This window comes from Ixodes scapularis, unplaced genomic scaffold, assembly GCF_016920785.2.
Source record: "Ixodes scapularis isolate PalLabHiFi unplaced genomic scaffold, ASM1692078v2 PGA_scaffold2__306_contigs__length_199485367, whole genome shotgun sequence".
Taxonomy (NCBI): Eukaryota; Metazoa; Arthropoda; class Arachnida; order Ixodida; family Ixodidae; genus Ixodes; species Ixodes scapularis.
Genome location: NW_024609857.1, coordinates 144,054,838 through 144,066,197, shown reverse-complemented (window position 1 = coordinate 144,066,197; position 11,360 = coordinate 144,054,838). Strand labels below are relative to the sequence as shown.

Sequence of the window (11,360 nt, the reverse complement as noted above, 5' to 3'; positions counted from 1 at the left end):
ACCGGTGTATGGAGCGAAGAACTTCTTCGTCGAAGCTTACGTGGTCCCCGCATCGATAAGGGCTAACTACTCAAGGAAAAGGCAAGTTCTTTCTTGTTTTGTAGTAATTTTTTTTAGTAACATTCCATAATTTTAATACAGTTAATCATAGTGATCGCGCTTTTAGCGTGGCCACTCCGAACGACCCGGTACGCTGCCCCCGTCGTGAGCTTGTCGTTCGGTGACAGCCGAGAACTCGCTCGTTTCGTTTTTCGTACCCCTCCAATAAACTTACGACCGCGTATCAGTAACTGCAAAAGGTTCCTCACGAGTCACAACCTTGAGTGTTTAAGAAATCGCAATCGCGAATCGTACAGAACAGCAGAAAAGGTTGTAGGGGTGGGTAACAGGCAGCATTTTAAATTCCTTCCTCGGTAGCCTTTTGACGACTAAGAAGTTAAGCGGGTTGTGGCATTTCTCACAATGCTACAGAGTAGACTTTCCAGAACCACTGATGTATTGGGTTTATTTCACGGCGTTTGTAAACGTACCACGTTTGTTTGAACCCCCTAGAAATGTGACATTGCAAAAAAAAAAAAAAAGAAATGTGGTGAAATTGGTTTTTATTTGCAAAGAAAATATGTACAGCTGTTTAAAGTGTAAAACCGCTGTACAATTTTTTTTTTATCCCATTCAGTGCAGGAAGTTTTTTCATTAAGGGCTCCTGCTTCCGAAGCAAGAAGAAGACCCAGGATCCGTACACTGTGATGGCGGCAGATGGGGTGCAAGGCTAGTTGTTGGATGGCCATTGTGAATGCCCTGCAGGAGGTGTGGCATGTAATCATCTGATGGCCCTCCTTCGGACGGTCGCACTCCTGCAGTCAAAAGGCTTCAGCGAGGCACCAGCGGAGCTGAGCTGCACCGACCTGCCACAACAGTGGAGGGTCCCCCGAGGGCCCCACATCCAGGGTACCTCGATTCAGTCGGTGAACTGGAGAAGCGTGAGGGAGGGCGGGCTGGATACCCCGCTGACATCTCGTCTGTATGAGAGCAGGATCTCACCAAGAAGCCAGTGCCAGCAAAATGCCGCCAACAGGAGCTTTGCTGAAGCGCTCGCTACCCTAGGCACCTGCACCGACTTTGGGAAGGCTTTGCTACTGGTGACGGACAGCACAGTGAAAGACACGAGGTTTGGCCCTGCACTGGCCAGATCACCGCTGTCCTACCAGCAACCCATCATCCCGCATGGACTTTCAGTTGTAACAAACATAGGGCAGCACAAAAGTTTCTCGTATGCTCCCCCGAAAGACTGTACATTCTTCTCGACCAGTGGATTGTGGGAGATCCCCATTCCCTTTCTGGGCAACGAGATTTTGGAGGTAAGCAGGCATGCCATCAGGGCAGAAGGCTGTATTCACACCTTGTAGTGCAGCCCTACCATCTACCATTGCTTAGAATGCACGGGAGCTATACGGATGCACATTTCTGGCTGCCATTTGGGTTTTCCACCTATTGTTTTCTATATTTTCTCTTGGAATGCATGTTACCAATAGCCATTGGGCTTCTTTTAAAGGGTTTTAAAGGGCCACGTTGCGCAACCAAGCTTTGCATCACATTCAAGCCCTACCGGCAGATGCAGGGGACCTACTACTGAAAGAGAGGTCCAGGACAAACCCAGTTACCACTGTTCTATTTTTTAGTTCGGGGGATCCCCAGGGTGAAAATTACTGCTAAATTTGTCCAATTTGACTGCTCCTAAAGAAAGGGCACCTTTTTTTGCCCACAGTGTGCAAAAAAGTAAGACCGGTAGCCGTAGCACGGTATTATTGAGCCGTGAAGGGAGCGGGTAATGTTAACGGTCAGCGGTGATTGGAGAGGGGGACACATGGAAAGAAATGAGGCGAAGCTCTACATGCAAGGCGGCAGCTGCAAGTCAACGAGTTCAGGCAGAACATCCTTAACGTTTTCGGTTGGGTTCGACAAGTAGAAAGAATTTATATTGAAATCAAACGGGGTGAAAGTTTCTAAAATACCCCAACATTACGCGTAGCAACTGGACGCTGCCAAAGTGGAATTCCATATACACAAATTCATCTCTGTTACGTCACGGCGCGGTGGTGGCGCGACAGTCGCACTTCCGGTATGGGGCTGTGGGCAGAAGTCCCCATGCCAGACCTGTATTCCTGCGTCGTTTTAAAAGGAACCAGACAAAAACCTGCCTTCTCGTCTGGGGCCGTACCAAAAGTGTAGAGAAAAGTCTGAAGGTCAGTTTTCACGTGCTCTGTTCGTCCGAGAATCTGGATATGTGCCGTGAAAAGGGAAAAGCAGACGCCGCCGAACAACGATTGCTTGGGCGGGAGCACTTTGGCTTGAATTCACGGATACTTGTGGTCATCAGATTTATTTGTTTTGTTCCAACATGAACGCCAGAAAACCGTCAAGTTGTGCGGATCACCTGCAGACTATGTTCAGTGCGTCTTCAAGTTCAAACGGCCGCCTGATCGTTCGAACTGTCGTCTGCTCTTTCAAACGTTTCTGCTTGTCATCTGCTCTCCTAGACGACGCCGGCCATAGACCAAATATTGGCCCGGTACTTGCGATAAGAAGTAAGTGCAGGCCTCAAAAGAGTTAAATTTGAAGGTTGGTAAGCAGGCTCGATGTAAACGGTAGATACAAGGGGATGTTGATCATAGTTACCAGTGACCATCACTGACCTGTTATGCCTACTTCACTTGGTCCGATTCTGCTCATGGTTTTCAGTATCGACGTCGACCATCTCAGGTACGGTTCACGCTTTTGCAGCCCGAGCGGCATCGCGACTGAAAATTGCGAACGAAATCTCGACATGCGAATCAGGCTTTAGCGTACATACTGCGGTGTCCACACGGAATGAATCGCCACATGTCACATCATTCACGCAAAGTTTTGCGGTGTAATGAGCCTCGGTAATTTCACTGACGCCGCTAAAGATAGTCAGACATCGCCAGGAAGACGTAGAATCAACAATTCGAACGCGAAAAAGGGCAGGGGGATTCACATCAACGCCGACAACATTGCATTTCAATGGTTTGTTTATGGGCGACGGCGAGCTTCTTGCCCACACCCCCATAGCGCATGCACGGCGCCGGTGGCGTCCGCTAGGGGCGCTCTGGTTTGTTTTTAAACATGAGTTGGTGTATAATGCGACTAAAACTTTTTTCAAGTTTTTGGTACCAGACGGCGGGGGAAAACGGTCATTTCACACAAGGGCTCTCCTCTCTTTCCTCTTTATGCAATCAATGGGAACTCCCGACTTCTCTCCTCACACCATGAGGGAACACGAAGGGTTTTTCTATCCCCAGTGCGACTGCAAAAAACAAGAAACGCTGACACCGAAATTCCTGCTAAGTGTCACCCAAAAAGGTATCGCTTTAAAACATGGCACATAAAAGCTCTCTGGTCTTTCTCATCAGTGTTATATTTTTTTCTTCTGTATATTTTAGGGCCTATGCTTAACACCGGAGGAAGCCAGGGACCTGGAAAGGAACACGAGGCAGCAGTCGAGGAGCCCAACATGGCGCAAAGAGCGCAAACTGCGTTTGACAGCTTCACATTTTGGTGCAGCTTTTGGAAAGGTCAAGTGGACTGAGAAGGGACTAGACGCTCTCACTGTCTCAAGAGACATCTCGAAGGTCCCTGCTGTGAGGTGAGGTGTTCAAAAACTTATGGTTGAGGGGACCTAAATTTACAGAGGAGCATTGACCTAATTCTTTCTAATTTTTTACTCTATTAGTTTTCCGGGTGATGACCTTATTGGTGACATGTGTGAACTGTAGGTGGCGCTTCCTTAGCTATCGTTTGTAGCATAGTCTGTACGATTGAGCTGCGCTTCGGACGCTTTGGGTTGCTTGACACATTTTGTCGCAGCACCGGTAGTGCATCAAACCCGCAAATCCCAATGCAGTGTCAAAGTGCCGAGATAGTGGTCTACCGTAAGCATTGTAGAGGTGACGCATAGGCCTTCAAAACAGCGGCGAGCGAGCCGTCAAAGTGGCGGAAGGCGAGGCTCTGGCGCATTAAAATCAGCTCAACAATCACTAAGTTGACCAGCGTGAATCCCATTCCCGAGTTGTTTATTTATCGAAGTGTTACTATTTCGGTTCGAAAATGTGACCTAGAATAGCTCGTTAATAAATGCTCACTGTGATTGGGAAAGCGAAAAAAAATAACGAGTGCAAACAAAGGGCTTCACGTTCCGTCTCTAAGTCAATTTTCACTATTTTTGCGCTTTTCCGTTTGTACTATGATACCAATTAGCCCAATTATTCGTTGTGATGCAAAGCCGCATCTACCATCAGCCACAAGCCAAGCATTACCTTTTCTTTCCTATAAGTACACAGTCACAGTATTCCCCAGCACACAAGATGCTGTGTTAAAGGGGAATCGTAGTGAGGAAAATCTTTCTGTTTTGTGATATCTAGGCACAGACATGTAAGTGGGGTAACCTCTTTAGTTCGTCCCCTTAAAATGTTTTCAAAGTTTTTATTTGAACACGGTAAATTGAAGAATCATCCCCAGCGAGCATTATTTCGAAAATGATTTTCATTACCTTTCCTAATAAAATGTTTGTGCACTCCACGTGCTTGAGATCAGCTACATCTCGAAATAAAACAAATACTGAACTGGTGTTCGCAATGTCCTAGCGTGGTTTTTAATGCAGGGTATGCTTAATTCAGGAAATTGTCCAAACGGTAGAAGCAAAGGCAGGTCACTTCTCCGAATGCATGCCCTGCATAGTACAAACATGATGCGACTGATACCGTCCTTCCTTTTAGCACGATCCAGAGTTTGTGGTGGGTTGCTGTTTCACGCTAACGAGAGCAGCGCAAAACCGACAAAAGTGCAGGCGCTGTAAGCGTTACTTATGGCACTGCATGGCACAGCATGCCCATCCTCTAATACATGTCTTCTCCTTCAAGGAGAAGTCGTGATGTGGCAAATTCCTCGTTAGGGCTTGATTATTTGGGGGGGGGGGGGGGGGAAGGGGGAAGGTGATGACAGCTGTGCGGATATCCGCCAGCAACTGCCGAACCACACTAGCATCTTCTTACATTAGACATAAGCGTCAGTATCGGCAAGCTCTATGTATCCGAAACCGAGTGTGTGGCGCAACGTAACAGTGCTCGCACAAACAAGACAGAATGTCCTTATACATACAGGTGACAGCAAAATTTCTATCAACAGCAACGAGAAAATAAACTGAAGGAGACCAGGTGGCACAGAGCCGCCAAAAAAATAGCATTCAGAAAACGGCGACGCCGTCGCTTCCGCCGGAACGAACGCATTCCTCAAGCTTCAAGTGTGCTTTCAAGCTTTTTAAAAATGAAAACCAGCTAAGAACTGTTGTAATTCAGCGCCCACAGATGTCACGAAAATGGCAAGCTTTTATTTAAAAATTTAAGGCTCGTCAATCGTTACAGATACAAACTAGCATAGAGCCTTTCCGTGCGATTGCTTCACGTGTCATGTGCTCTAATCCTTCCAACTATGCTACTGGAGCGTCCGCAGTCTGCACTATGCTGAAACCGTTATGTTTTGCGGACACTGTATCACCGTGTAAACCTCGGTGCCAATGTAACTTTCTACTTACTTTGCAGACATGGCATTGTCAACGAGCCACTCGCCGCAAGGTGTTACGAGGATGTGCTCCGAGGGCTAGGCCACCAGGTCACAGTCAAGTCATGCGGGCTGTTCGTCGACCCTGAAACCCCATGGCTTGGGGCATCACCAGACAGAGTTGTGCACGACCCCGCGGAGGACCCCCCTCATGGGATTGTGGAAATTAAGTGCCCCCATTCCCTTTACAACAAAACTGTTGAAGAGCTTACCCATGCGGACTTCTGCTCCAAAGTAAGTGGAGATTGCACAAGGCTGAAGGACGATCATCCTTTTTATTATCAAGTCCTCGGACAGCCTTTCTGGGCTGCAGTGGGCAGACTTTGTTGTATATGGAAAAAGTTTCATCCTAATTGAAAGGATGGGGTTCAATGCAAAAGTATGGCAGAGTGTGAGTGAAAAGTTAGAAGATTTCTACTTTAATGAACTGCTGCCACACTTGGAGTGCAGACGATAGTTGCTGCGCTTTGAATTGCAGAGTAGAGTAAGCTGAACCATTTATTGCACTCACTTTTTTCTGAATTTTTTCTGGTTTGGAGTGAGGTCAATGTTACCCATATAAGTGGTTTGAAAAATCTTAAAACGATAAATAATCCCTCGAGAAGGGGACAAACGACAAACACAAAATCTTCAACAATAGTTAGGTGACTGGTGCGTGGATGAAGAAATCTGCCTGGTCCTGGTTTCCAACCAGGGACCTCTCCATTTCCAGTGGAGCGCTCTACCAAATGAGCCAACCAGGAGTTAGACATCAGTAGAGCAAACGGGTTTTAACAGCCGCCACCAGTCTCGCCACCAACAAGGGCGAGTCCTGCATTAACACCCCTGCATTAATTGCATTACTTCATAACCTTAATGTAGGACCCCCCTTGTTGGTGGCAAGACTGGTGGCGGCTGTTAAAACCCGTTTGCTCTACTGACGTCTAACTCCTGGTTGGCTCAGTGGGTAGAGCGCTCCACTGGAAATGGAGAGGTCCCGGGTTCGATACCAGGACTAGGCGGATTTTTTCATCTGCGCACCAGTCACCTAGCTAAAGTTGGAGATTTTGTGTTTGTTGTTTGTCCCCTTGTTCCCCTTCTCCAGGGATTATCCAGCTCGCCTACACTCCTGCATTAATTGCATTAACTTAAAAAATCTCTTCGACACAGGGAATTTGTTTCTTTTTAGGGGGTGTGTGATTTCTTCTGTTGTCCTTGTGTTGTATATTTCATTTATGTTGAATACATTTTCGATGTAAAAGATTTTTTACACATACGAAGCAAATTTCAGCTAATTGTAAGTCACCTTGTACCATGATGTTTTGTTGTTTTTTTTTCTGGGGGAGGGGGGGGGGAAGAGAAGGAAGGGGGAAGGAGGAGTGTGATCTCTTCTATGTTGTCTTTGTATCAGTTCTTTGTGGTGAATGCAGTTTTCATATAAATTTTTTTTTTAAACATACAAGTGTCCCTGATCTCCTGTCAATGCTCACTCCTCCTTGGATGAACCTCACTCCGACGAAAACAGTTTCGAAGTCGTGCAAACCGGTGCTACAGGAGCCAAACCCCACTCTATTATTTTTAGGCACCAACCTGTTGCTTACAAAGCTTCAGCAGCACTACCCATGCCTGTAATTTGTTTAGTATTGCATGCTGTAACTGGATTACTTTTGTGATTTTAACAAAAGTCTGAAACCAGTGTTTGATCTTGGTTGAAAGACTGTGCAAGGGGGGCTTCAGGTCACACATACATGGTGTAATCGATTTATGAATGTGACTTTCCATGCCTTTTTTTCTACACAATTTACTGTTAGCCCAGACTTCGGACCTGAACTCTACAATTGCGTCTGCAGAAAGGTCTCGGACATGTTTCCTTTCAATACAAATAAATTGATCTGATCAACCGCTTGCTGCATGCACGACACCACCCAATTTAGTTCACAGGAGGAAGGCGGCAGAACATGACGGCTCTACCCTCTCTTGCTCTGTACGAAGAGCCAACAAGGTTGTTGCATGGGCAGAAAGACTGCTGATCCCACAATGCATTGCAGGAATAGCGGTGTAGTCGAACTGGTTGATGACATTGGTTTATTCAATTGAACACTCTTATACGAGAAAAGCCGATCTTGAACAATTGGAACGGTACAATTGGGCGCTAGAACTCGAAACAGCATTCTGAAATGAGTATCTGACGCAGAATCACGGTAAATCAGCTTTACCATAGGCACATAAATGACACCTGTAAGATGCGAGCATATGAACGCTTCCCGAAGTACAAAATCATGTGTTAGCGGGGTAAGTTGCCCCGTGCAGTGGCTCTGAGAATTGTTGGTGTGTTGGATAGAAAAACATTATGCAAAACACAGCTGAAAGGATCAAAGGTTCATTCACTTATATACAAGCATTGTGAATTCTGTTCAAGCCAGTGGTCATCGTTTACACAGTACTGGAGGCTAGCAGTTGTACAGTCTACTAAAACTTCCCATTTTCACTCGTCAGTAGTTGGGTCAACCTGCGGGAACATTTCCAAGTACAATTTACTCGTTATCCTTAATCAATGGTGATTGCATGTTCGTGAGTATGGTACAAACAGTCCAGATTTGGTTAGCAAGGGGTGCCAGCGAGATGGGGATGGGTCGATCAAAGATGTGGAACGACTTAATTCTTTGAATGCGTCGCTCAACATGGATCCTCAAAGCTGCGATGTTCTGGGTTTCCTCCACTTCCTCAACTGAAAATTTGCCCCGATTAGAAAAGGAAGGATATTAAGCGTGACACCAAGATCTTTTAGAAGGTCGGCAATCTTGAATCCTTTGTCAGCCATGACAGAGTCCCCTTGATCAAAAGGCATCGTGAGCAGTCCACTCTTTATCACAATTTCTTTGTCAGAGACAGATCCCATATACAACTCTGACACAAATGTCACAAGGCCATTAGGCGAAATGCCGACGAGACCTTTGAATGTGTTCGTTGACTTATAGTAAGAGTAAGTTCCCGACTGTGTGACAAAGGAACTTGCTACTTCGCATCTGACTTCCGTAGCATCTATGATGACTCGCGTCGTCGGATACTTGTCCAAGAACGCAACAGGCATGGTGGTGTCGATGGCCTGCCGTGGCAGCCAAAGACCCAGCTGGGTAAGGTTCAGGTAGAGGAAGCTTATCCATGCACTAAACAATTTTGACACGGTGCTCATTGAAATGTCAAACAGATGGCCTAGGTGTTTGTGGAAGATTCCGCCCTTCAACTTCATGAGGACCAGAAACAGCTGGTTTTCTGCTGACAGCTTTAGTCGCCGTCCGGCCTTCTGCGAGACAGAGGAGTGCCTCCCATGTTGCATGAGAATATTTTTCCCATTTTCGCCAGCGTCGACAAAATTTAGAAGAATAAGGAAACTCCGGTAATTGGGCAACCCAGTATAAAACTGAATGTCCTCATCATTGGCTCGGAATTTCTCTACGCCGAAGGGCACACTTCTTGCTTCTAGCACTTCACATTTTGCAAGTGCGGCCTCCAGCTGAGCTTTTAATCTGTACACCTGCGCTTTGCTCCGTTTCAGTTCGGCACGCAGTGAATCGATGTCTTTTTGTTGCCTCCTCTCCACAGCCTTCTTCATGTCAAGCTCTGGCCCCAGGTTGCACGTGCAAGGTGGCGCTCCCATGAACTCTGCGGTGACTTGTGGACATACTTCTTGCAGCTCGGGGATAGGGAACGGGTCTTCGTGATTTTGCGATTCTTGTTCCAAGTTTCGGTTTGGGTCTTCAAGGTCTTGCAAAGCCTGGTGTATGACTGGTGGAAGTCTCTCCTTCGGTGGCTTCCTAGTGACTCTAGGCTTGGTGAAACTGAACACTGATGGAACTGCGTGTTCGTAGAGCAGCCTGCGGCCACTGGCCACATTACGCACAAAGTCTGTTTCCACAAAGTGCTTCGAGCAGACTTTTGTTGCCTTCGACACTTTAAATAGTCTACTTTCATCACGCCTGATTGCTGTGATCCACTTCCGATAGACGTTGTCTGTTTTGGGGAACATATGAAAGGACACCTGCAAAATAACATACATTCATCAAAAACAGTTTTCTTAAAAATTATAATTGAACAACATACAATGTGTTCAGGAATAACGACCGTTGAACAAAATAATAATTGTTGAACATGCTCTAAACACCAACTCTTTGGCTGCATTCTCACAAATTTCCAAACTGATTAGTAGCGTAACGTCCCTAAACGTCTAGTTGTACGGCCTTGGCACCCTGTTCAGGCCACCACTCCAACAGTTCCCACGATCGCAAGGCGGGTTCGAGTGATCTTCATATTCGGTGTACACTGCATTTAGTCTGTGCACTCCCTCCACCCGACGTCTGTTTTCTGGAAAACTCTTTACCGGCGTGAGTAAAGGAAACGAACTTGAGGAAGAAGTAATCATGCATCTACACGCCGAACAAGTACCTAAAATGGCCTCGGTTGCAGTGAAGCAGCACTGAAGGAGGGATCCGCTCGCGCATGCGAGCCGCGCACTGAACCGCGGCCGTACTTCTCTAGTTAAAGACGGGGCGCGACACACGGGCACACTACTACAACATATAATCGTTTGCGATGCTTCCGCTTAAGGAAGATAAGAGCGTTTTCTTGTTTAACCCGCGAAAGTTTTGTAAACAACACGAGGACTCGGTTTTTCTTTTTGAACACTTTAGAACTTGTCTGACACGTACCTTTTTTCCGCCTCCGTCAATGTATCCATCCTGCGTACACAAAGGTACGCAGCAATGCGATGGCATATTGATGCGGCGCGCGCACACTGGGACTCAAAGTGCACCGTTGTAGGCGGTAAGATGCAGGCGGTTCTGGCGGGACCCTGCGTGATGGCGGCGGACCTAGTTGCAGTTGCGTGCAACAGGTGGCGCTCCATTCCGAAAGGGGTCTATTGTGGTCGCGTTGTCAACTCTATCCCTTGCTTAATCATGTATACAATGCGTAGGAAGAAACGCGTTGACAGCAATATAAGGGGAGAAGCTTGGAGAATTGTTACGCGGGCGTTGGTTTTTAAAAGCCGGAGATCTTGAAGATGTGTGACAGAACGCGGGGGTTTGCGGCAGGGGTATGGAAACGGGGCTTTCGGATTTGGATTATTTCTTAAACTGATCATGGAATGGGGCAGAATCGTAAATGTCGGCGAGGAGCACTTTATTCTGTCAGGAAGACCCGGCTTGGTTTTGTAAGTAAACGACCGCTGAAACAGATAACAGACATGCACTGGATTCTCCAGTAGCTTCGAAAAGCCACGTTACGTTCTCCGCTCAAACCGTTACATTGGACTTTAAAAATACGTTGAGCAGAAAAAACGATCAGATAAAAAAGCTACACGGACTGAGTGTATCTCCGTTTCACCATAACTTGATAAACGGCGAAAGCTACGATCCCCGTTGGCCAATCAGAGCAAAGGAGCGACGCACGAGACAGCTCTCCGTGGGAGGATCGTGTTTCAATGGTACATCGTCAACTGCTTTGCTCCGATGCCCCGATGGGCTCACGAGGGTCGTAGCTTTATATCCTGTCTTCAAAGGACTGGCTCTCACAACGCTTGAACGAGCACTTAACGCCTCGCCTTGTCCTGTGCGGAAGGTACTCCGTGATAATGGTTTTGTCCGGTTCGACATTCTGACAATATACAATGACACTTTTGTGAGCTGCTTGGAGATGTCTTCGGGGTGATCCGGGAAGTCAGACATACTGCTTTGGTACAAGATTATGTT

General features: G+C 46.8%; 2 pseudogenes; one reads left to right on the top strand and one right to left on the bottom strand.

Moving 5' to 3' along the window:
• The first annotated feature begins 827 nt into the window (after nt 1–827).
• On the top strand, nt 828–6,091 carry LOC115333042 (annotated as a pseudogene).
• Nucleotides 6,092–8,147: 2,056 nt separating this feature from the next.
• LOC120846029 lies at nt 8,148–9,640 on the bottom strand (annotated as a pseudogene).
• Between the last annotated feature and the right edge of the window lie 1,720 nt (nt 9,641–11,360).